The sequence below is a fragment of the Hypanus sabinus genome, unplaced genomic scaffold, assembly GCF_030144855.1.
Source record: "Hypanus sabinus isolate sHypSab1 unplaced genomic scaffold, sHypSab1.hap1 scaffold_47, whole genome shotgun sequence".
Classification (NCBI taxonomy): domain Eukaryota; kingdom Metazoa; phylum Chordata; class Chondrichthyes; order Myliobatiformes; family Dasyatidae; genus Hypanus; species Hypanus sabinus.
Window position 1 is genome coordinate 572,202 of NW_026781341.1, and position 16,687 is coordinate 588,888.

Genomic DNA, 16,687 nt, shown 5'->3' on the forward strand with positions numbered 1-16,687 from the left:
GTTATATTTGGAAATCTGACTTTTTAAACATAATTTAGCAAGCAAACCACATATGGACAGTATGCAAAAGTTTTGTTGAGAAAATCCTTCATTTCCGGTTACAAGCCTGCTACATAGGTTGTGTGAGAGTGCAAATGAACTAGACTGGACCCAGAGGAGATCAAAGTTCCTATTGACAGTGATTTGCTAGCTCATAAGATGAATACCTCTCTGTATAAAACTCACTGTGCACATATTGTCACTGGCAACAAAATGCACAGTACAAGATTTATGTGCACACTGGTTATTCCAAATTAGAGGAGATATTAGAGGGAAGGAGGGGAGACATCCAGTGTCCCTGATGCCTTCACAGACAAGATGTGCATCCAGCTGCAGCTTGTAACCCTGCACTTTAAGGTGTTGGAACTTGAGGTAGATGAATTCCACATCATCCGGCAGTTGGATGTGGTGATGGATGTGACATGAAGTGAGGTGAGTTGCACCTAAGGTGCAGGGCACAGGAAACTGTGTGAGAGTCAGGAAGGGGAATGTGGTTAAATGGTCATCATTGAATAATCTTATGGCCATCCCCCACAACAACAGGTAGACCACTTTAGAAAGTGTTGTGGGGAGAATTAACTGGCAGAGGAAAATCAAAGGGGTGATAGGGGATTCGTTAGTTAGGGGGACAGAACAAAAGGCGACTAATATTTTAGGCTTGCTAGATGTAGCGTGGTGTGGGGGGGGGGCAATATGATTAAAATAAGTTGTAGGGGGAATGAGAGCCAGAATGACAGAACAGATAGTGGAGAGGGTGAATCGAATTGAATTGACTTTATTACATAAATACTTCATCAACATGAGAGGGAGAAAACTACATTACATCTCCTTCTAAATCTGCAATGTGTAATTTATAGTAATTTATAATGGATAGTTTGTACATAGGACAGTCAATATAACATCGAAATGCAATTGTATCTGCATGAATTAATCAGTTTGATGACCTGGTGGAAGTTGACGTCCCTGGGCCTGTTGGTCCTTTTGCTGTGATACCGTTTCCTGGATGGTAGCAGCACGAACAGTTTGTGGTTGTGGTGAATTTGGCTCCCAATATCCTTTGGGCCCTTTTTACACACGTGTCTGTGTAAATGTATTGAATGGCAGAAAGTTCAGAACTACGGATGCGCTGGGCTGTCCACACCACTCTCTGCAGGTTCCTGTGATTAAGGGAAGTATAGTTCCCATACCAGGCAGTGATGCAGCCAGTCAGGGTGCTCTCAATTGTTTCCCTGTAGAAAATTCCTAGGATTTCGCCCCATCCCGAACTTCTTCAGCCATCTGAGGTGGAAGAGGTGCTGCTGTGCTCTTTTCACAACACAGCCGGTATGTACAGACAATCTGAGATGCCTGGTGACGTTTATGCTGAGGAACTTAAAGCTGTTCACCTTCTCAACCGCAGATCCAATGATATCAGCCTGTCTCCATTCCTCCTGTCATCCACAATCAGCTCCTTTGTTTTGGTGACAGTGCGGGAGAGTTTGTTTTCTTGACACCAGTCAGAATAATTGCTGGCAGAGTCAGCAATCAAATGGTTGAGCATGGTGCGATGAATGTGCTGAGCTGTGTATGTCACAATGCAAGAAGCATCGTAAGAAAGCCAGATGAGCTCAGGACAGGGAATTGTGATATTGTAGCCATTATTGGGACTTGTTTACACCCAACAGTCTGAGGAATTTAGAGGAACAAATTTGTAGAGAGATCACAGACCATGCCAAGGAACAAAGGATAATTCAGTAAGTGATTTTAAGTTTCCATATATTGACTGGGACTCCCATACTGTAAAAGGACTAGATGGAGTAAAGTTTGTCAAATGTGCCCTTAGTACGTAGAATTCCCGACGTAGAAGTGTGCAATAAGCTGTTAGGAAATGATCCAGGGCTGCTGACAGAATTTAGTAAACATCGTACCATGAGATTCAACGTAAAGATGGAAAAAGAGGGGTCTGGACCACGGGTTGAGATTCTAAATTGGAGAACGGTCAATTTTGATGGTATCAGAAAGGATCTGACAAGTGTGGTTTGGGACAGGCTGTTTCCTGGCAACGGAGTATTTGTAAGTGGGAGGCCTTCAGAAGTGAAATTTTGAGGATATAGAGCTTGCATGTGCCAGCCAAAGTAAAAGTTGAAAGGTGACTGGTCTAGGGAACCTTGATTTTCAAGAGAAATTGAAGTCCCGGATATTTTGTTCCTCTAAAAGCCTCAGAATGTTGGGTGCTACTGAGATCCATTAATGACTACAAATCACAATTCCACACACTGAGCTCATCTGACTTTTTTGTTGTCGTCTTCTGTTAGGTTCTAAAAGCTTCTGAATAGTTTTTGCTCCTTTGTTTTGCCCTCTGTTTGACTTTTATTTTGGCTCTGGCTTCTCATTCCAGCCACTGTTGTGTCCTCAATGTTTACAGTTCTTTGGGATATATTGATCACTCAGCTCTTGCTTGCATTTGCCCTATCTATACTCTCATGGTATTCTGTACTTCTAACAAGTCGTCCGTCCAATGTATAATTTCTTTGTGTACGTTTGGAGCCTTTTTTAGGTGCATATGATGATGAGGGGCATGATCGTGTGGATAACCAGAGGTTTTTTTCCCAGGGCTGAAATGGTTAACACGAGGGGCATAGTTTTAAGGTGCTTGGAAATAGATACCGAGGCAATGTCAGGGGTAAGGTTTTTTTTTTACACAGATAGTGGTGGGTGCGTGGAATGTAAGCCAGCAGTGGTTGTCAAAGCAGATACAATGGGGTCTTTTAACAGCCTCTTGGATAGGTACTTGGAGCATAGAAAAATAGAGGGCTGTGTGCGAGGGAAATTCTAGGCAGTTTCTTGAGTAGGTTACATGGTCGGCACAGGATTGTGGGCCTACGAGCCTGTAGTGTGCTGTAGATATCTCTGTTCTTACTTAATTATCTCTGCTAGGGCCCCTACAATTTCTGCTCTTGCCTCCCACAGGGTCTGAGGGAGCTCCTTGCCATACCCTGGAGATTTATCCACCCTAATCTGCCTCAGGATGGGAACCACCTCCTCTACTTTAGTGTGTACAGGGTCCACAATGTTAATGCTGCTTTTCCACACTTCCATTGACTTTGTCTCCCATTTGCTGAGGAAACAGAGATGAAAGAAAATAAGGAGCTCCCTCTCTGCTTTGTTTCCACACATGGATTGCCACGCTGGTCTTCCAGATGACCAACTTTCTCCCTTGCAATACTTTTGCTCTTAATCTATCTCTAGAATCCCTTAGGATTATCCTTCATCTTTTCTGTGAGGGCAACCTCAGAATCAGAATCAGACTTTAATCGCCAAGTACCTGTACACACACAAGGAATTTACTTCCAGCAGATGTTGCCTCTCTGCTCATAACAATAATAATGATAAATATAAATGAAAATATAGATTATACATACAGGTAGTGCAATCCAAGTAATAGTTAGCTGACAGTTAACTGGCAGTCAACTGTTCAGCAAAGTGACCGCAGTAAGGAGAAAACTTCTCCAGTGCTTATTAGTCTTAGTCTGGAGGGATCTGAAGTGCCTACCAGACGGAAGCAGTTCAAACAGTCCATGCGCAGGATGGGAGGAGTCCTTTATGATGTTCCCCGCCCTCTTCTTCAACCTGGAAGAGTACAGGTCCACAATAGAGGGCAGGGAGGCTCCAATGATGCGCTCGGCATCTTCTTTTAGCCATCCTGATTTATTTCTTATAGCACAGAACACTAGAGGGGAATTCTAGGCAGATTCTAGAGAAAGTTACATGGCTGTCACAACATCTTAGGCTGAATGGCCTGGAATATGCTGTAGATTTGTATGTTGAACAACCAATTAACTTCTCTTCTTTAACCTGTGCAGGGTCCATGATTTTAATGCGGCTTTTCCACACTCCCATAGAATCTTTGTCCATCTCCTAATAAATAGAGATGAAAAATTATTTAAGATCTCCCCCATCTGCTTTGGTTCCACACGTGGATTTGCCATTCCGGTCTTCCAGAGGACCAACTTTGTGCCTTGCAATGCTTTTGCTCTTAATCTATCTCTAGAATCGCTGAGGATTATCCTTCATCTTTTCTGTGACAGCAACCTCATGCCTTCTTTTAGCCATCCTGATTTATCTCTTATAGCACAGAACACTAGAGGGGAATTCTAGGCAGATTCTAGAGAAAGTTACATGGCTGTCACAACATCTTAGGCTGAATGGCCTGGAATATGCTGTAGATTTGTATGTTGAACAACCAATTAACTTCTCTTCTTTAACCTGTGCAGGGTCCATGATTTTAATGCGGCTTTTCCACACTCCCATAGAATCTTTGTCCATCTCCTAATAAATAGAGATGAAAAATTATTTAAGATCTCCCCCATCTGCTTTGGTTCCACACGTGGATTTGCCATTCCGGTCTTCCAGAGGACCAACTTTGTGCCTTGCAATGCTTTTGCTCTTAATCTATCTCTAGAATCGCTGAGGATTATCCTTCATCTTTTCTGTGACAGCAACCTCATGCCTTCTTTTAGCCATCCTGATTTATCTCTTATGTGTTCTCTTGCATTTCTTATACTCCATAAGAAACTGCCTGTTGATCCCTGTTATGCAATTCCATTTTGTGCTTCACCAGGGTCTCAATATCTCTTGCAAACCAAAGTTCCCTACATTTTCTATCTTTACCTTTTATTCTGGCAAGGAGATACCCGCTTTGTACTTTCAAAATTTCGCTTTGAAGGCCTCCCATTTACCAAGCACACCTTTGCCATAAAGCAGCCTGTCCCAATCCACAGTTGCCAGATCCTAGTGTTGATTCCAGGTGTGGATCCATGTCCTGAACACATCCACCTTTCCTATGCTGCTCCTTGTATTGAAATATACAGGGCTCAGCATATTCACCGCACCATGCTCAACTTTTTCATTCCTGTCTTTGAGGACTGAACAACATCTGTCTCCACAACCTCTCCACTACCTGTTCTGTTATTCAGGCTCCCATTCCAACTTTGGTTTAACCATCCTTATCCTCACCTCCCAGCATGCAGCTCTATCAGCCCTTTGGCTTTCTGCTCCCAGATCGATAAAAAGGAGGTACAGGCAGATAGGAACAAATGGAGTACTTATGAAATACAGGAAATTCAAGTGAACACTTATGAAAGAAATAAAAGAAGGCATCAGGTTGCCCCAGCAGACAAGGTGAAGGAGAATCCTTAGGGATTCTGCAGATATGTTAGTAGCAAAAAGATTGCAAGGGAAAAAAAATTAATCGTCTGCAGGATCAGAATGATAATCCATATGAGGAGACAAAATAGATGTGGGAGATTTATTTTGCATCCGTATTGACTCAGGAGATGGACACAGAGTCTGTAGAAGTGAGGCAAAGCAGCATCAACTTCATGGACCCTGTACAGATTACAGAGGTGGAGGGGTTTGCTGTCTTCAGGTAAATTAGTGTGGATCAATCCCCAGGGCCTGACAAGTTGTTCCCTAGGATCCTGCGGAGGACAAGTGCCAAAACTGTACGGGCACAAGGACAGATATTTAAATAATCTTAAGTGGCAGGTGAGGTACTGGAGGATCGGAACAATATTGTTCTGCTGTTCAAGGAAGGCTCTAAAAATAAACTGAGAAATTGCACATTGGTGAGCTTGACATCAGTAGTGGGAAAGGTCTTGGAATGTTATGTGCAGGAACCCGATATATAAGTATTTGGATCGATGTGGACTGATTAAGGATAAACAGCGTGCATGGTAGGTCATGTCTAACCAATCTTATAGAGTCTCTCGAGGAAGTTATCAGGGAAATGGATGAAGGCAAAGCAGCAGATGTTGTCCACATGGACTTTAGCAAGGCACTTGACAAAGTCTCATATGGGAGGTTTGTCAAGAAGGTTCGGTCACTCAGCGTTCAAGATGAGACAGTAAATTGGATGAGACACCATCTTTGGGAGAAGCCAGAGTGTGGTAGCAGATGGTTGCCTCTCTGACTGGAACCTGCGACTAGTGGTTGCCACAGGGATCAGTGCTGGATCTGATGTTGTTTGTCATCTATATCAGTAATCTGGATGATAGTGTGGTTAACTGGATCATCAGATTTGTGGATGACACCCAAGATTGGTGGTGTAGTGGACAGTGAGGAAGACTATCATGGCTTGCAGTGTGATCTGGACCAGCTGGGAAAATGGTTTGAAAAAGGGAAAATGGAATTTAATGCAGACCAGTGTGAGTTATTGCACTTTGGTATGACCTACCAAGGGAGGTCTTTCACAGTTACTGGTTGGGCACGGAGGAGTGTTGTAGAAGAAAGGGACCTGGGAGTACAGGTCCTTAATTAACTGAAATTTGTATCACAGTCAGATAGAGACAGAAAAAAAGATTTCAGCCCAATGGCCTTCATGAACCAAAGTACTGACAACAATAGATGGATTTTATGTTCACTTGTAGAAGACATTGTTGAGGCCTAATTTAGAGTATTGTGTGTAGTTTTGGTCACCTGCCTACAGGAAAGCTGTAAAAGAGGTTCAGAGAGTTCAGAGAAAATTCACAATAAAGTTGCCAGGTCTGGAGGACTTGGGTTATAAGGAAAGATTGAACAGGTCCAGACTTTATTCCTTGGAATGTAGAAGATTGAGGTGAGATTTGATTGTGATAGAGAGCATAGATAGTGTAAATGCAAGCTGGCTTTCTCCACTGAGATTGGGTGGGACTACAACCAGAGGCCAAGGGTTAAGGGTGAAAGGTGAAATGTTATGTGGAACATGAGGGGAAACTTCTTCACATAGACAGTCATCTGGGTGTGGAATGAGCATCCAGCACGACTGGTGCATGCGAGATCCATTTCAACATTTAAGAGGTTTGTGTAGGTACCTGGATGGTAAGGGTATGGGAGTGGGCAATTTAAATAGTTCGGCATAAACTAGATGGCCCAAAGTGCCTGTTTCTGTGTTGTAATTTTCAATGACTGTGACAAAAACCTGAAATAATACAAAAATTCACTCTAAATCCTTTTTAACAGATGTGCGGACCAACCATTCATCTCAGCAGGAATTTTTTATATGGTGTTAAAACTGTGGCATGTTAAGTTAATAATACATAAAAGAAAATCACAGTTGCACGTCAAGAAAGACTATATGTGAGAGACTGTTTCAGTTACTGTGGGGCCAGGCACCCATGCAGCTCAGCAGGAGGAGGTAATAATACCAATGGAGAGAGTCAAACTGAGCGTAGGTTCAAATTGGAGATGGCCAAAAGCCCCATTCTTATAGAGACAGGAAGAGCATCAGAGAATTGATGGTCATTCCAGATACCAGCACTCTGCCCAGTCAGGAGATGATATCTCTGTCCAGCTTGTTTTGAACCTCACTGTAACAGTGTGATACCAGATCAAACCTTGGCAACTCAAGTAATCTCATCTGAAATGTTGTCCTACACCCATTGATGGATTTTGCAAATCTTTTTACAGGTTAAATACAAGAAGGAATTTGTCTCCAGGAAGCTCAAACATGACATGCCAGTTTTGCTGTCTCTGTCTAGATATTTAAGAAGTGGAGCAAGGGATTCAATTGACCATTCTTCATGCTCAGAAAGTGGGGACAGATTCACTCGGTTAACTGACCAACTGGCATGTCCGTCATTTTACACAGGAGAAAGGCCATTCACCTTCTCAGACAGTGGGAATGGATTCACTCGGTCATTTCAACTGAAGGTACATTAGCAAGTTCACACTGGGCAAGGGCATTCACCTGTTCTGTGGGTGAGAAAGGATTCACTCAGTTTTCCCACCTGTGGACACACCAGTCAGTTCACACCAGGCAGAAGCTGGTCATCTGCTGAATTTCTGGGAAAGGATTCACTCAGTCTTAATGGCTCACCAGGGAGTTCACATCAGGGAGCGGCCATTCACTTGCTCAGTCTGTGGGAAGAGATTCATTAAATCATCCCACCTGCTGAGTCATCAGCGAGTTCACACTGGGGAGAAGCCGTTCACCTGCTCAGAATGTGGGAAGAGATTCTCTGAGTTATCCAACCTACAGAATCATCAGCGAGTTCACACTGGGGAGAAGCCATTCACCTGCTCAGAATGTGGGAAGGGATTCACTCAGTCATCCCACCTGCAGAGACACCAGCGAGTTCACACTGGGGAGAAGCCGTTCACCTGCTCAGACTGTGGGAAGAGCTTCACTCACTTATGCAACCTACAGAATCATCAGCCAGTTCACACTGGGGAGAGGCCATTCACCTGCTCAGAATGTGGGAAGGGATTTACTCAGTCATCCAGCCTACTGAGTCATCAGCGAGTTCACACAGGGGAGAGGCCCTTCACCTGCTCAGAATGTGGGAAGGGATTCACTCAGTCATCCCATCTGAAGGTTCATCAGCGAGTTCACACTGGGGAGAAGCCATTCATCTGCTCAGTCTGTGGAAAGGGATTCACTGATTCATCCACCCGGCAGAAACATCAGCGAGTTCACACTGGGGAGAAGTCGTTCACCTGCTCAGAATGTGGGAAGGGATTCACGGATTCATCCTGCCTACTGGTACATCAGCGAGTTCACACTAGGGAGAAGCCGTTCACCTGCTCAGAATGTGGGAAGGGATTCACTCAGTCATCCCACCTGCAGAGACATCAGCGAGTTCACACTGGGGAGAAGCCATTCAAATGCTCAGAATGTGGGAAGAGATTCACTCAATCTTCCACCCTACAGGCACACCAGCGAATTCACACTGGGGAGAAGCCATTCACTTGCTCAGTCTGTGGGAAACAATTCACTCTGTCATTCCAACTACTGAAACACCAGCGAGTTCACACAGGGGAAAGGCCGTTCGCCTGCTCAAAATGTGGGAAGAGATTCGCTGGATCATCCAACCTACAGAGACATCAGCAAGTTCACACTGGGGAGAAGCCGTTCACTTGCTCAGTCTGTGGGAAAGGATTCACTCAGTCGTCCCAACTACTGGCTCACCAGTCAATTCACAATGGGGAGTGGCCATAGTTATGAATCCCCGGGTTTCGTTTGCTGTGGGCTGTCATTTTAAGAGAGAGCGAGAGAGATTAAGAAGGTGAATCAGTCCGACTTGCAGCTTGTTTACATTGCTCGCAGCTTGTTTCCTTTTAACCAAGGACACAGACAATCAGAGTCAGACGGAGACGAAGGAGGAAAAATGGAAGGATCGAAACCAGGGAACTAGAGGCCAAGGGTCACTGTTTGGAACTTTCCTATGCCCACAAGGGTGGGTTAATTATCGATTCACCATACATCGTATGTGTAGTTGTCACCGCGTTTGATCCATAGGAGTGGATCTGATTTGTGGTGTCCGATGAAGACCACAGATGTGTTAACCCTTCCCTGGGTGTGGTGTGGTAATTCACTAGAAGATGATACCGCTTGTGACAAGTCACTTTCGGTGATAAATCTTATGAGGGTTTGGAATGACGACAAATAAAATCGATAGCGACTGTTGTGTGGTTTTACCACCATGGAACCTGTGGACTTCAACATAATTGCCTTCTCTCAACATTTACCCTGGATTACAAATATCTCTCTCATCACCTGAACTTTCATACTTTGCTATCTCAAGAATCCAAGCCTTGTTTCTCCAGAGCTCAATAGTTTGGGAGTTTTATTTAAACACATATATACACATAACATTGTTAACTTTTGTTTATCTTGCATAAGTTACTATATTACAAGTAGATTCTAATAAAGATAGTTTTAACATTAAAAACAGACTCCAGGTATAGTCTATTGCTGCTGGTTCATTTCTAAAACGTTATGATTCGTAACAAAATTGGGGCCTGCATCCAGTATATGAACAGATTTGGGGGCGTATTCATTAATTATCAATTTCATCCCTTTTCATTTATTGGTGTGTGGAAAATCAGCAGCAATGGATGCTGACCAACCTCTGAGGCATTAGAGGATGCCAGAAGGATTGAGTTGTTGAAACTTGCTAGGTTAAAACTTGCTAAGGTGAAATTGACAATGAGGAGGGCACAGATGCAGAGGATAATAGCTGAACATTATGTATCTGAGGGTGTGTTTAAAGTGGAGGAGTTGGAGGTGTTTCCTGAAAGTAAACCTAGTGAGCTTGAGCTCCAGTACAAGTGAGAAAAATTAAACTGGAGGCTGCGGAAAGGCAGAGGCAGTTTGAGGCTAGAGAAGCAGAAAAAAACAGAGAAGAGGCAGAAAAATAGAGGGAGGAAACAGAAAGACAGAGGCTGTTTGAGCTGGAAAAGATAAAGAGGTTGCAGCAAAGGAGTCCAGCGTTTTTCTCTGGTGATAAATTTGAGGCCAGTTGGGAAGTTAAATTGGTCCCTCCATTTGACGAGGCAGAGATTGATAAATACTTTCAGCATTTTGAGAAGGTTGCTCAGAGTTTAAAGTGGCCAGAAGGGGTTTGGCTTATTCTCTTACAAAGTGTAATTAAGGGGAAGGCTCAGCAAGCCTATTCTGCTTTGACAGTTGATGAAGCAGCTGATTATGACATAGTGAAACAGGCTGTGCTCAAAGCTACGAGTTTGTCCCAGAATCATACAGGCAAAAGTTTAGAAATTTGAGGAAATCCGTGAACCAGACTTTTATGGAATTTGCTTATGAGAAGATAGTGTGTTTTGACCGCTGGTGCACACATAAAAATGTGAATGATGATTTTAACAGCTTGAAAGAGTTGGATTTAATTGAAGAATTCAAAAGGTGCGTCCCTGATGACATAAAGAGATATTTAGAAGAAAAGGATGCTGCCACTTTGCAGGAGTCTGGGAAACAGTTGAAGGAGAAATATTCTGGTCTTACTTGTTACTATTGTAAGAAAGCTGGACATGTGATGGCTGATTGTTCTGTCCTGAAGATGAAAAAGGAAAAGGAGGCAGTCCCAAATGCCCGTGGTCAGTATGTTGAAGCACCTATAAATCCGTAGGGTCCTGAACATTCTATTGAGGCTCAGTTAAGGTCTGAGAGGTCTGACCAAGTTAAGAAGGGATTAGATCATTTTATGTCAGATGGGTTTGTATTAGTAAAGGAAGGGTCAACCCCGGTAACAGTGAACATTTTTTGAGTTACTGGGGCTTCTCAGTCACTTATATCAGACAGTGTTCTAAAGTTTGGTGATGATTCTAACATTGGTGAGGTAAATCTTATTAAAGTCATTCGGGGCGACATGGTTTCCGTGCCATTGCACAAGGTAACTTTACTGTCAGGGTTCGTTTCAGGACCTGTTAAGATCAGATTATGCTCCAGTTTACTGGTGGAAGATGTTAGTTTGCTGTTAGGGAATGACCTGGCAGATTGTAAAGTTGTTCCTGCAGTGCAGTTGACAACTAACCCAACCACTGACGAGCCACAGATGGATTTTAACATTTATCCTTCCTGCACAGGAACTCGAAGTATGGCTAAAATGTCTGCCGATGCGGGAGAGCTTACAGCAGAACAGAACCTAGACCCTGAGATTGAAGCTTTAAAAGAAACAGCCCTCTCAGATGATGAGACTAAGAAAGTGCCAGCAGGGTGTTACTTCAAGGATGGTGTGTTAATGAGGAAGTGGAGGCCACCTGCTATACCAGCGAGTGAGGAATGGGAAATTGTTCACCAAGTTATAGTTCCTTAAGTTTATAGGGCTGAAATTTTAACTTTGGCCCACAGTATACCCTTAGATGGCCATTTTGGAGTGAGTAAAACGGTAAACAGGATTACGAAATAATTCTACTGGCCTAATCTGTGGAAAGATGTTACGAGCTTTTGCAGAACCTGTCACACTTGTCAAGTTGTAGGTAAACCTAATTAGGTCACCCCAGTGCCCCACTGTGATCTATACCTGCATTCGGTGAACCCTTTTCAAAATTTATAGTGGATTGTGTTGACCCATTGCCAAAGACTAAAGCTGGCCATCAATATCTGCTAACTATTATGTGTACTGCATCCGGATTCCCAGAGGCAATACCTCTCAGAAATGTTAAAGCTAAAACTGTGGCGAAGGCTCTTACCAAGTTTTCTACATTTTCTGGTTTGCGTAAAGAAATCCAGTCTGATCAAGGACATGATTTTACATCTGGATTATTCCAGCAGGTAGTTTATGAACTGGGAGCTGAACAAATTACATCATCTGCATACCATCCAGAATCACAAGGGGCTTTAGAAAAATTTCATTCCACCCTCAAAACAATGATTATGATATTAAAATGTTGAAAATGGAAAAGACTGGGATGAAGGTATACATTTATTTTTGTTTGCAGTAAGAGAGTCGGTACAGAGATCACTGGGCTTTAGTCCATTTGAACTTGTATTTGGTCAGAGAGTGAGGGGACCTTTGACCTTGTTAAAGGAACAGTGGATTGATGGGGATGTACATGTTAACTTGTTAGACTATGTTTTGAAGTTCAGAAATAAACTACATCAAGCCTGTAGTCTATTGAGACAAAACCTAAAGATTTCTCAAAACAGGATGAAGTGTTGGTTTGATAAGCGGGCTTGCAAACGAAAATACCAGGTGGGGGATAAGGTGCTTGCCTTATCTCCAATGTTGACAAATCCACTTCAGGCGAAATTCAACAGACCGTATGAAATAGTCTCTCAAATTAATGATGTGAATTATGTTATTAAAACGCCCGACTGACGTAAACTAACACAGGTGGTACATATAAATATGAAAAAGCCTAATTTTGACAAGCAGGCACCGTCTGTGAGTGTTGTTGTCAAAACATATGAATCTGGTAACCCTGAGAATGAAACAATTGACTCATCTGAGACTTTTCACAAGTCAAACGTGGTCCCAGTTAGGCTAATGAACTCGGTTGTTCTGGAAAACATTGATAACAGGTTGGCTCATCTGCAGCCAAAGCAACAACAACAGCTGAAAGAATTAATTCTGAATTTTAAGGATTTATTTCCCAATGTTCCCAAGCAAACCGCGGTTGCAGTACATGATGTAGATATTGTTCAAGCCAAACCGATAAAACAACACCCATATTACATGAACGTAGAAAAATGTAAATTGGCTGAGCAAGTGTTGTAAGTGGGGAAACAGATTCGATATGTCTCAGAAGCAAGGACTTTGGACAGAAAATGATTTTATTTACAGAAGGCAATCGTGGGAAAACGGCAACAGAAGCAACACGCACAATTTACAGCAGTTCGGCAATAAAACACACACGGACAATTACTAACGAACGTGGGAATATCGCCTGGGAAAAAAGTGCACGCGCATAACACCCGCACACACACGCAAACACACAAAGGAAAATTCTATACGATATCCGCCAGCTCTGTGTTATTAAAGAGAGTAATCAACGCTCCCAACCCTATTCAATGCACAGCTCACTAACAATTTCTCCAGCGCCGTTCCACGGTTCTCAGCCTGGAGTGAAGCAGGGTGTCTCTCGGAGATGGCAAAGGGAAAGCACACGCGGCACCCTTTATAGTGCTCAGGGATGGAGGGTCCAGCCCAGGTAATCTACAGAGGGGCCAAAGGCTCCGTGCCAGCAGAGTGAAGCCGATTACAAAGGCCGATTGCTCGAGGCCAAGTACAAGGCTAATTAAAGGGGCCAATGGTGAGGTGTGTATTTGGCAGGTGGTGTGCCTTGACCAGGTAGTGGGTAGGTTTGTCACGTGAAAGTCACGACCCCTCCAATACAGTCTACCCCTCGGATCCACGCCACTCGCCAAGCATTACATGTAACAGAGTGAGAAGGAAAGTGCTATATCTTAATGGAAGTCTTACACTTAACTATTTCTAAGGTTAACGCTGTATGTGACTGTACAGAACTAGAGAAAGACAGACGTGCTCTGAATAACATACACACAGCGATGATAACGAGAGGTAAAACGTAGAGAGAAGGCAAACACGCCGAATTCCACGGTGGTAATTAATAAATATCAGTGGTGGAAGATCCTCCGTCGAGCCGTTCCAAAGCTACACACGAATTACCACCAGAGTGATCTGTCACAGGGATGCCGTCTTCAAGGAGTTACCACATCACTCACCCAGGCAGGGGGTAACTTCGAGTGGCCCCACAGGACATTCCCAGATCCACTCCTTTGGACTATACGGAGTTACAGCCACACATCCGATGTGCTCCGGATCGATGATCACTCCACCCTTGTGGGTGTAGCAGAGTTCCAAATCCCCAGCATCGACAAACTGGAACTGCTGCCTTTTCCAGGTTCGCTCCTCTCTCTCTGTCTCTTCTTCCGACTCCTGACCGTGACTGTCTGTGTCCTTGTTTTAAAGGTAAACAAGCTGCGAGTCGGTCAGTGAACAACGTCATAGTCCTGCCTCACTGAAGCGCTCTGTTAAAGTGACAGTCCACAGTGAACGAAACCTGCGGGTCCGTAACAGTGCATTGATGGGCGAGGAGGGGTCAAACCTTGATTGGCAGGTGACGTGCCTTCCGACCGGGTAGTGGGCAGTGATGTCACGTGACAGTCACGCCCCCTCCGATACACTGCGTTAGGCAATGTTCTCTCAAACCGTTCAGTCTCAGTGTACTCCCGACATGAAAACAATTAACCCTGTCTTTCCGTCCAGGCGACCAAGAACGCTCGGAGTCGACTTTCCTCCAGCAGCTGGTTCTCACAGCGCCAGTGCCTGGATCCCAGCTCAGAGTAGATGAGGAAGAATGTCCTTAACTCCTGGCAGAGTCATCGGGCGCCGTCATGACAAGTTTTTGCACCGATCTTTCTGGTGATTGCTCATGGCGTTTCTGCGGCATTCTCCAGCTTTATTTTTACGAGGTCGAGTTGCCGCTCGACGCTCAACCCAGCACGGATGGAAAGCGTGCAAGAGAGCCGGCTGGCCTTGAACTCGGGACCCTTCGCTCCGGAGTCCGGCGCTGATGCCACGACGCCTCACAGTGCCGAGGGGCAAATTCCATCCACACCAGGTGATGGTTCGAGGACGGCATTTGCCACATTCAGGTTGCCATCGCAGGGAGCTGTACGCTTGACAGACATAGAGGCGATCTATTCGAGAATCTCTCCCTCTAGACACTTCTGGAGAAGGCTCCAGAGTCAGGAAGTAGATCCCGCCAGGCGTCCACCAAGTCAAAGGAGCCGACTAACTCCTTCAGCTTCTTTGCCGATGCTGTGTCGCGCTGGAGACTGCAGAGGTTCTCCACCTCGAAGGTACATTTGAAGTCCCCACTCCCAGGACCCATGGAGCTCAGTAGAGTGGACAGCTGACGGAATAGGGAATAGGCGCGTCAGCATCACCCCGCCCCTCAGGGCAGACACGTTGATGAAATGCAGAGGTTCACCATCCAGGCGCACAGCCAGATGGAGCAGGCGGCCGGGCACCGACATCTCGAGCTTTAACCATTTCCGGCTGGAAGGTCGAGGCCAACAGGATCGTCACCCCGCTAGAGTTGGAGCTGAGGAGGCTCATGTAGACCCCTCCTTGCCGCTGCAGGAGCCAAGCGGACTCGTCCCCCGCGGTGGTATGGGTTCCCTACAGGAACCTCACCGTATATCGCCCATCCCAAAGGACTGAGAGATTCTTTTATCTGCCGAGAGAACCCCTGCTACCATTAAAATTTAGACCAGCTACAGTGAGCTTCATGTAAGGAGTTTACTAGGACTCAGCACCTGCACCCTTCCCGGTGAGAGCGGAGGCACCCTCAACCACACTAGCCCGAGAAAAAAAAACAAGAATTCTCTTTGCTTTCCGGGGCCCAGTGGTGCCAACGCCACTCACCTGTGACCCACCGTCTCCCGAAGGAGCGAGGCTGATTCCCACTCTGATGTCCCTCACCAGGTCATCCGGAAAGGATTTCAGCTGCCGCCTGACATTCCCAGACACAGCATTCCTCTTCCCCTTCACCTTCCGTCTAAGGATGACTCGCAGGGACTTCATCAGCCTCGGTGTGCCAGACCAGCGAAGCGAGGGAGCTTAGGCCGATGCTTTGCACACTCAGAGGCGAGAATGAACTCTGTCATTTCCTCCACAGGTATCAATGGGGATTTCTCTGGAGGGGTGAGGATGTCCTTTGTCTCACTCCACCGCCTCACTACAGATAGATTCCCCCGTCTTCATCCCCGTGTGTTCGAACAGACGGCTGCACTTAAAGCCCACACTGCGCAGCGGGTACCTCCCTCATACCTTTCCGCTGCACCGTCGCATCAGTCTTATCCACAGTTACGACAATGGAGGGATCATCCCCAGGGTCTCCCTGCTAGTCGTTATTTGATGGGGTCGGCATGCAGAGTACATCACCCTCCCCAGGAGGCAGGTATGAGGTGGGTCTCAGCAGCTCAGATCCTAGGGATCCACCGGCAGCCCGATTATGAGAGTGAGAGAGCTTGGTCTCCTCTCCGCTCTTACTGTTTAATGCACTTGCCCCCAGGGAATCGCTTACTACTAAGTCCTGGGTGGAGGGCTTCAGGGCTGTCGCGATTGTGCAAACAGGGCTGGCACTAACTTTCAGCACAATCACACCACCTACCACAGGACTAGTGGCTACATCTGGGGATTCAGGGTTAGACACAAACTCTACCTGGATTCCCTCCCTTTCCTGGGAAATCCCCGCATCTACATTCCCTATCCTCTTGGGGGAAGATACCCTTCTCTTCTGAGGCGCACACAGGTGCCGGATTCACCAATGACGCGGTACTCTCCGCTTCCATCTGCGCACTTTCCCGAGCCTCCCGCTCCACTTCAGGGCAAATAGGCGGGAGTTCTGCGGTCTCGGGGGCCGA

The 16,687-nt window shown here is 45.3% G+C and overlaps 1 pseudogene; it reads left to right on the forward strand.

The window, feature by feature from the left end:
• Positions 1 to 9,456, forward strand: part of LOC132389070 (zinc finger protein 850-like) — a 49,061-nt pseudogene extending 39,605 nt beyond the window's left edge.
• The last annotated feature ends 7,231 nt before the right edge of the window (positions 9,457 to 16,687 follow it).